Consider the following 8901-nt stretch of genomic DNA (forward strand, 5'->3'; position numbering starts at 1 on the left):
GAAGTGTGTATGAGATTTTAAAAAACACAGACTATGGAATCAGACATGAGTTCAGACTCTGGCTCATCACTTGCTAGTTTGTGACCTTGTTAAAGTCCTGGATTTCTGTGATGCTTATCATGATTGACTAAACATACCTTACAGAATTGGGGTAAGGATTAAAGGCAAAATGTGTCAAACATCTGTCATGCTGACGGGGCATAGCAGGCACCGAGTAGTAGATGATGGAAGTGGAAAGGGTGGTAAGACTGCATGCGTGGGCGGAGCACATGAGCAAAGGTGAGATGAGCTAGTAGAACTGATCTGGGCATGTTCTTGATCTTGTCATAGTTCACCTGGATCATACCATTTGGTCCAGGTAAGAGTTGTGAATGGAGAGATTCAGATTTGGGTCAAGACATGGAGGACTTTGACTTTCAACTATCAAAATTTAGACCTCATCCTGTATATAGCCTCTGTGGTGACCGTTGAGAAGGGCAGTCTGGAGACAGTGAGTTGAGTTAGAAAGTGTGGTCCAGATGTGCAGTATGAAAGACTTAGTCCAGGCAGGTATCAAGTGTTGGAGAGAATATCAAGAAAGAAAGAGAACTTGATATGAGAGGCAAAGGGGAAGAACGACTTAGCAATGAGTCCTAAAGACTTAATGTCTGTCAGTTGTTTATTATGAAATTCAGAACAGATTTGTAACACTTTCAGATAATCATATCCTGGGTTGGGACAAGAACATTTATCAAGATTTATTGAAATTTTTGATGAAAGATGCTATATAAGTGGAAAATAAATGATGTGCCCAGATCTGCTTGCCATTTAATTTTTGCCTAATTATTTATCACTTTCTCACTGTTTGCATAAGAAGTTTGGTTCCTTTGAAGAATGTGCCCCCTAATAAAATAAACATATCCTGGCCTCTGATTAGATAGAATTAAACACTTTAAGTCAGTCCTGTAATATGAAGTATATATTCACCGGCTGTGGTCTACATGTTTATCCAGGATGAAAAGCAATTAGACAAACTTTATCTCTGCCACAGGGATTGTGGCACTTACAGATGTTTACAATGGCCTTATTAATAAAACGTCAGTCATAACAACATCTGAGGTAATGCATGACATCAGAGGCATTATCCTGTATAGAAATCAAAGGAATTTTCGTTCATCACATTCAGGATAACATCTTGGGCTGAATGAGGTTTCATAATGTTCTCAGTGGTGAATCTTGAACAGATGGTCCTCTAACATTTTGAAATGCTGAATAATGTAGGTGGACTGAGTCAATTTAATAAAAATAAAGTACACTACATTGGAATACTATTACACAGCAGCCATCGGGGCCTTATTAAGCTCATCAGCTTTCCCCATAAAAGACAACAAAACCCCATAGTTCACATATTTTAGGGAACTATGCATGAGTAAAAGCCTCTTAAGAAGAAAGACATTCTTCTGATTGGACATTAAATTAATGTTTTCCCATGGCAGTTCTGTGCACAGGCAGCTCTGTAATAAGCTCGGAGCAGGTGTTCTATCTGAGTTCATTGGGAAGTTAGGGCTCTAAGCCAGGTACAGACCCATGATTTGGTTCATTATAGTGCCCAGTAAAGAGTTTTTAAAAGTCTGGTGTTGAAATTTTCCCAGACTGCTTTCTGTTCTTCATACACTTTCCCCCCTTTTAGTATTCTAACTTGTGTGTGTGTGGTGGTGGGGGGGGGGGGTTCAGACAGAATCAGAGTAATAAAAGTGGATAGGTGTACCTCAGTATACAGTCAGAAGGATCTGGGATATTTTCTGTAATTATGGCTTAGTTACAGTGTACAGTGAAGGATTTCTCTTTGTAATCTATAATAATAAAAGTGTAATATGCTAATTAGACTGGACAGCCGAATGACCTTCTGGAGGACCTTCTGGACAAAGCTGGGGCTGGGAGGGCTGAGCCCCTTGCACAAATTTCGTGCATCGGGCCTCTAGTCCATAAATAAAAAACGAAAGGGAAGTCATCTTTAGCTCCTACCTTTTCTTTCATCCTGGGTGAAAATTTTATCCCTTTTCATCATAGAGCTCTCTGATAAAAAGCACCAGGGCTGTGATAATCAGTTTGTTTAGCATTTCGGGTCCCCAGAAGAGAGATAGGTGGAGATAGAAGAAATCATGTTTTTATAAGGCAAAATGCCTGACTTCCCATCATGTGATGGATAATACCAGTTTAAGTGAGAACACAACTCTCCTTAGCTTCAAATGTGTGTTTTTTTTAAGTAGGTCTGCTTATATGATCCCTGCAATCCAGTCAGAGGCCCCTTAGTGTTGCTGTGCATGGCAGCATGCAGGTACAGCCACAGATAGACCAAATCCTACAGATTCGGTGCATCCTGTGTGACTGAGAGCAGCACATGGTCTGAAATTCCTGTGTGCAGTATAGGCACAGTTACATGTTTTAAAGAATTAATAAGATTCTCAACAGTGTCTGTAATTAAGGGAGGTTTTAAGGGTGATTTTTTCCTTATACTTTTTTGGATATTTCAACTTCTCTATTCCTCAATATTTTATTTTTATACTTTAAAAAATTCCCACCTATGTTTAAAACCCTGGCTTCATCTTGCCTACATGATGAAGGTTAAAGCATAGCATGGTTTACAGGGCCTGCCCCAGGCTGTCTATCTTCTTGAGGCGCTCATGCCTTCTCTCTTTTTCATCCCAGCCCCCAATCATACTCTGATTTAGAATGACCCATTTAGTCCTTCTAAATTTTAGATGCCCCAAGAAAACTTTTAGTTTCCTAAATATTTTACTTTTTGTCTGTGCTTCTTGCTAGCTCTCTTGGCTGATTTTTGAGCTCCTCTTCTACGTCTGAGCCAAATATCACCTTGGAAGCTGTATCACTGAAGCTTCTGGTTGCTCACTTCCAGCCCTTGTGCCCTCAGAGTACTTACTACATTGTTCTTCTACAGCCCTGCGTCCTGTACATCTTCCTGCCTAAGTGTCTCTCCGCCCGAGTGGGAACTCCTAGGGCAGAGTTCACCATACTCATCTTTCCGTGAGTGCTTTTAGCATCCTGCCTGGCTCACAAAAGATGCCCAGAAAAACATTTTTGAAGTGGAAATTTTGTATTGTGGGGGGCCTGGCTTGGAACCTAAATTAATCAATTCCATTAACAGTCATAAAACAGTTTGGTCTGAGTGAGTAAGCCCTACTTGTACTTTGTGTGCTTTAGTTAATTCAGCCTCTTTGAGAAACATTGGCTTTCTTAAGAACTATTATGAGTGAACCATTTGCAACCTGCATCAACATGGCATTTAGGATGTTGTTGTATTGTGCAGAATTTAAAATTAAATATTTTTGTGTGTAGATCTGAGGTACTTAATTATACCACAGATATTAATGCCTTGCTACTAGTATGCCATACACATGGCTACTCTCTGTGTTTTGTACATTTGCTCTTTTATATTCTGACTAGTGGCCTGGTGCATGAATTCATTCACATTGAAAGGAAATTATTAGAAGAAATATTTTAATATCGCTACTCGACCTTTCTCTATAATAGAAATATCAACCAAATTCACAATCAATAATGACAGATGGAAACACACACGTGCAATTGGCGTCAGCGAGAGCTTTATATCTATCGTGCATGCGTGAGTCAACTTATTAGCCTTTTATAGATATAGAATAAACTTGCTTAATTAGACCTGCTTTCATACTTAGCTAAAACTTTTTCCAGCCCAGTGAAGTATCTCAACTTCTCTTTCAGGTAATTGTCAGCAACAGAGCAGTAAATCTCAACACGAAGCAGATTGTTATTGTAGATTACTCAGGGAGAACAAAGGGTAAAATATTTAACTGCAGCAGTGTTTGACTATATTCTGTGCAGTGAGAAAACGTAAAGTCGTTTTCAAGGTCCACCGTTTCTTACTTCTTTTCAGTCGGGTCAAGTTTCTAAGCTTTCTAAATCTCTGTTTTCCGGCTAATGAAAAGAAAATAGGATTCCACCAAGTCTCCTATCTACCTACTCCAGGACTTCTGTGAGGTCAAATGAGATGAGGTATGGGAAAACGCTTCATTGACATTTAGTTACAGTGTAAAATGTTTCCACGTGGCTATAAAGCAAGTCCTGTTCCTGGGCTGAAGAAACTCCAAGGAGGCTAGTCACTAGGGAGAGGAAGCCAGGCATTGCTATGTGACCTCATTACCCAGACGGACACTTAGCATCTTAGCCGTTTATATATATAGATACTAAAACCAAATATTTATTAGGTAGTGTCATGAAAGTTTTGGGAACATTAAAAATATTAAAGAGCTGGCAGAATGCAATATGTATTGACACGCTAATGAAATTAAAGTTCTTTTTTCTGCTGGAATTGAACAACACTGTATGTTAACCAACATTTATTGAGTATCTGCAATGTTATAAGTACTGTAAAGATAAAGTTGTAATTTTAAAAGCTCCTGTATTCTCATTGATTTTTTTGGTATGTTTTATTCTTTACTTTTTTGAGGAATAACTTGTAAAGTGCATACACCTTAAATGTACAATTATACAGTTGCATGATTTTTGCCTGTGGGTGCCCCTAGTGACTATCCCTGGTATCAACATTGTCAGCACCCAGCACCCCTTTGTGCCACCTTCCCGTAGATCATTCTCCCTACCCTCCCCACAAGGGTGACCCGCTGTTCTGACCTCCAGATCCCTGAAATCAAACAGCAAGTATGCTTTGTGTGTGGTCTCTTTCATTAAGTATGACATACATGAGCTTCATCTATGTTGTTGTGTTAAGAATTATTCATTTCTTTCATTTGCTGCATATGGTTTTTAACTACTGTTTGCTTAATTTTCATTTTGGTAAGATAGACTCATTATAAGGAAGGGTTAATACATGGTAGGGCAACAGTAGGTTGACAATTTTGAGTTCGCAAAACAGTTTATTCTTGTATTATTATTATTATTTATTAATTATTGTATTATTTTCTATAAAAACAGCTATAAACCTTTTTTTGCCCCACACCATATTCAATTTATGTTCTTTGGTATGTGCGTAGGGCTACCAGCCTTACAGAATTGTTGGGTATCAGAGCTGCAGAGGCCTTGGAAGTTGAAAGTCTGACTACCTTGTTTTCTCAAATGAGGGCCCTACGCCTGGAGCCCTGGTCCCCTGCTGATCTAGTCTTGGTTTCTTTCTGCAGTCATGGTGCTACATCACAATGCAAACTTCATCATATGAGTGACCCAGTCATCAGGAAAACAGTCCTAGGAATTTAGAAATTCAGAAATATATAATCAGCAAGACTTAAAAATGTTAGCCTTTAAATGGAAAGAATTTTATTTCTCTGGAAATTTCTTTCATTCATAACACTTCCTTCTTACTGTCAGTTCAATGAGGTGTTATGGCTCTGCTCCTGGACTCCAAGGAGGCTAGTCACTAGGGAGAGGAAGCCAGGCATTGCTATGTGACCTCATTACCCAGACGGACACTTAGCATCTTAGCCGTTTATATATATAGATACTAAAACCAAATATTTATTAGGTAGTGTCATGAAAGTTTTGGGAACATTAAAAATATTAAAGAGCTGGCAGAATGCAATATGTATTGACACGCTAATGAAATTAAAGTTCTTTTTTCTGCTGGAATTGAACAACACTGTATGTTAACCAACATTTATTGAGTATCTGCAATGTTATAAGTACTGTAAAGATAAAGTTGTAATTTTAAAAGCTCCTGTATTCTCATTGATTTTTTTGGTATGTTTTATTCTTTACTTTTTTGAGGAATAACTTGTAAAGTGCATACACCTTAAATGTACAATTATACAGTTGCATGATTTTTGCCTGTGGGTGCCCCTAGTGACTATCCCTGGTATCAACATTGTCAGCACCCAGCACCCCTTTGTGCCACCTTCCCGTAGATCATTCTCCCTACCCTCCCCACAAGGGTGACCCGCTGTTCTGACCTCCAGATCCCTGAAATCAAACAGCAAGTATGCTTTGTGTGTGGTCTCTTTCATTAAGTATGACATACATGAGCTTCATCTATGTTGTTGTGTTAAGAATTATTCATTTCTTTCATTTGCTGCATATGGTTTTTAACTACTGTTTGCTTAATTTTCATTTTGGTAAGATAGACTCATTATAAGGAAGGGTTAATACATGGTAGGGCAACAGTAGGTTGACAATTTTGAGTTCGCAAAACAGTTTATTCTTGTATTATTATTATTATTTATTAATTATTGTATTATTTTCTATAAAAACAGCTATAAACCTTTTTTTGCCCCACACCATATTCAATTTATGTTCTTTGGTATGTGCGTAGGGCTACCAGCCTTACAGAATTGTTGGGTATCAGAGCTGCAGAGGCCTTGGAAGTTGAAAGTCTGACTACCTTGTTTTCTCAAATGAGGGCCCTACGCCTGGAGCCCTGGTCCCCTGCTGATCTAGTCTTGGTTTCTTTCTGCAGTCATGGTGCTACATCACAATGCAAACTTCATCATATGAGTGACCCAGTCATCAGGAAAACAGTCCTAGGAATTTAGAAATTCAGAAATATATAATCAGCAAGACTTAAAAATGTTAGCCTTTAAATGGAAAGAATTTTATTTCTCTGGAAATTTCTTTCATTCATAACACTTCCTTCTTACTGTCAGTTCAATGAGGTGTTATGGCTCTGCTCCTGGAACTTATTTTTTTAACCAGGACCCATGTTTATTATGACATTTTCAGTTTCAATACATTGTCTTGAACTTTTGCCATTCCCATATGTAGTCCTTTTACTGCAAAGATTCTTCATAGGATGAAAGGTCCCATAGGGTAAATGATGATTCTGTGATCTCTGCAAGTAAAAAACTAGTCCTTAATCTTATACTCTTCTGCTAAGGTACTAATAATTCATAGAAAGTTTCATAGAAAGGGTTTTCAAGGAGAGATTAGTGGACTCAGAGCAATGGAAAATTAAATCCTTTATTGACCCACTCCAGGAAGTAACCTCAGAACATTCTTCAGTATGTTAGCGCCTCCTTAAATATAATTAGCAAATAGGAAGGAGTGGCTTGTCTTTTTCCTATTTATAAAGCACTATTTTTCAAACAGTATTGAAGCTCATTGGTTGGCCATGAAATAAATTGAATGAGTAACAAGTATCATTTTATATTTTTATAAGGAAAAGCAGAAGAAAGAGTACAGCAGATACCCACATACTTATCCAGATTCAACAATTAAACTTTTTATATTTGTTTTGTGTGGGTGTGTATGTAATCTGTTTTAAAGTAAGTTACACACAGCTATCAAGGAACTTAGTTTCTGATCTGTATCTAAAAACAAGCACTTTTTTACATAATAAAATTAATATACCTAACAATATTCATTATAATTTCCAGGTATGCAGCTGTCCAAAATATAGGCTGTTTCTTAAAAAGACAGTTGCATTGCATGTAGTAAAGATAAGTATTATTTCATAAAACGTGTTTCAATTACATATGTGTATACATGCATACATATATATTTATGTATTGGTAAAATAGGTATTTATTACTGTGGGTCTCTTCCAAATTTTGTAATATACTGCTTTATAGCAAAGAAACCAATTACAAAAACAGGTATTTGCCATTCAGTGATACTGCTAGTTCTAAGTGTGCTGAGTTTTGTTTGGTATCATAAAAGTGGATATTTTCAGTAATAAAAAAATTCAGCAAGGAAGACAAAACAAGTAGGGTCCCACTCAACAGTATAAATAAGAGCCAAAATGGATGGACAGAGAGGAAGTAACACGGGCAGGAGTCCTATGGAAAGGCCTCATGGAGGAGGTCTTGAAGGGATGGTAGGATCTGGATAAGACAGAGGCCTCAGAAATGGTGTGTCCAGAAGGGCATGATGTAGTTATTGGGGTTAAAAAAAAAAAAAAAAGTACAGCAATGCGTTCAATAGACTACAATGCTGAGATCTGTCCAAGGAAGAAGACACTGGATAGTTGGAATGGGAAAAATTATTCAAAAATCAAGTCCTAGCAGCAGGAGGAACTCAGTTCCTTTATTAAAGGAAGAACCATTGTATATCCTGAGCAGTGATGTACCATGATGGAAGTTTAGAAGATTCGTGTAATGACTCTCTAAGGCTGGATTGAAGAAGTCAAACATTGAAAGAATTGAAAACCTGATTAAACTATTGCCTTTGTAAGTAAGGTAGGAAGTGAGGGTGTGGATGCAGGTAGATGGATCCAAGAATGGCAAGGAAAGGGCGGAGAGAAATTATTGGACAAAGAAATAACAGAATTTGGTGACCATTTGAATAAGGTTGAAGGAGAGAGAACCTGGATAAAATTACAGAATGATGCCATTGATGGATAAGGTCATGGAATTAACTCTAGCCCGGCCCATAATAACCCTGCGCATTACCTAGAGAAACAAGATTCCATGACATAATACTCTCAAGAATTAGGTTTCGGGACTTTTTAGAGGACCTAGCAAGTTATAATCATTAGATAAATTTTTCCAATGCAATTTTCCCTTGTTTTGCTTAAAGACTTGGAGATGGAAAATGTTAGACATCTGTCTTTAGGGTCTTAATATAGAGTCCTGGTTTTACTGTAAATAGCAACAGAGAAGACTAATGACACTTATTAGAAGGTTTTAAATTTTAGTCATTTGAGGTTCTATGCCTTTTTAAGTCAGGTTAAATCACTCAAATACTAGGTATTCTTCTTTTGGATATCTTTACTGTTCAGTTCAGGTACTTTGAAACTTGATCCTTAAGGGCCCTCTGGGTATGCCTTTGAGGCCCTGTGTGTCTTTTCTCCTCCCTCAGATGATACACAGGAGGATTCATGAGTGGGCGGGGTAGTGATCAGCTTCCACCAGAAGAGCTTAATCATGGTGACAGCAGCATCATTGTTCTTGTCTCTGGAATTCCTGAAGTTCCCACCTATTGGTG

At 37.8% G+C, this 8901-nt stretch overlaps 1 protein-coding gene across 3 annotated transcripts in view; it reads left to right on the forward strand.

Annotated features, from left to right (window-relative positions):
* TMCC3 (transmembrane and coiled-coil domain family 3) overlaps positions 1–8901 on the forward strand; it is a 219873-nt gene that overhangs the window by 182368 nt on the left and 28604 nt on the right. For 2 of the 3 annotated variants that reach the window (XM_014548343.1, XM_014548344.1), the window contains exon 1: positions 2072–2076. The exons of the other annotated variant lie outside the window; for it this stretch is intronic. The gene's annotated coding sequence lies outside the window, so the exon portion shown is untranslated. Of the gene's footprint in view, positions 1–2071; positions 2077–8901 lie in introns of those variants that run through there. 3 annotated transcript variants of the gene reach the window in all.

This window comes from Myotis brandtii, unplaced genomic scaffold, assembly GCF_000412655.1.
Source record: "Myotis brandtii unplaced genomic scaffold, ASM41265v1 scaffold504, whole genome shotgun sequence".
In the NCBI taxonomy this organism is placed as follows: Eukaryota; Metazoa; Chordata; class Mammalia; order Chiroptera; family Vespertilionidae; genus Myotis; species Myotis brandtii.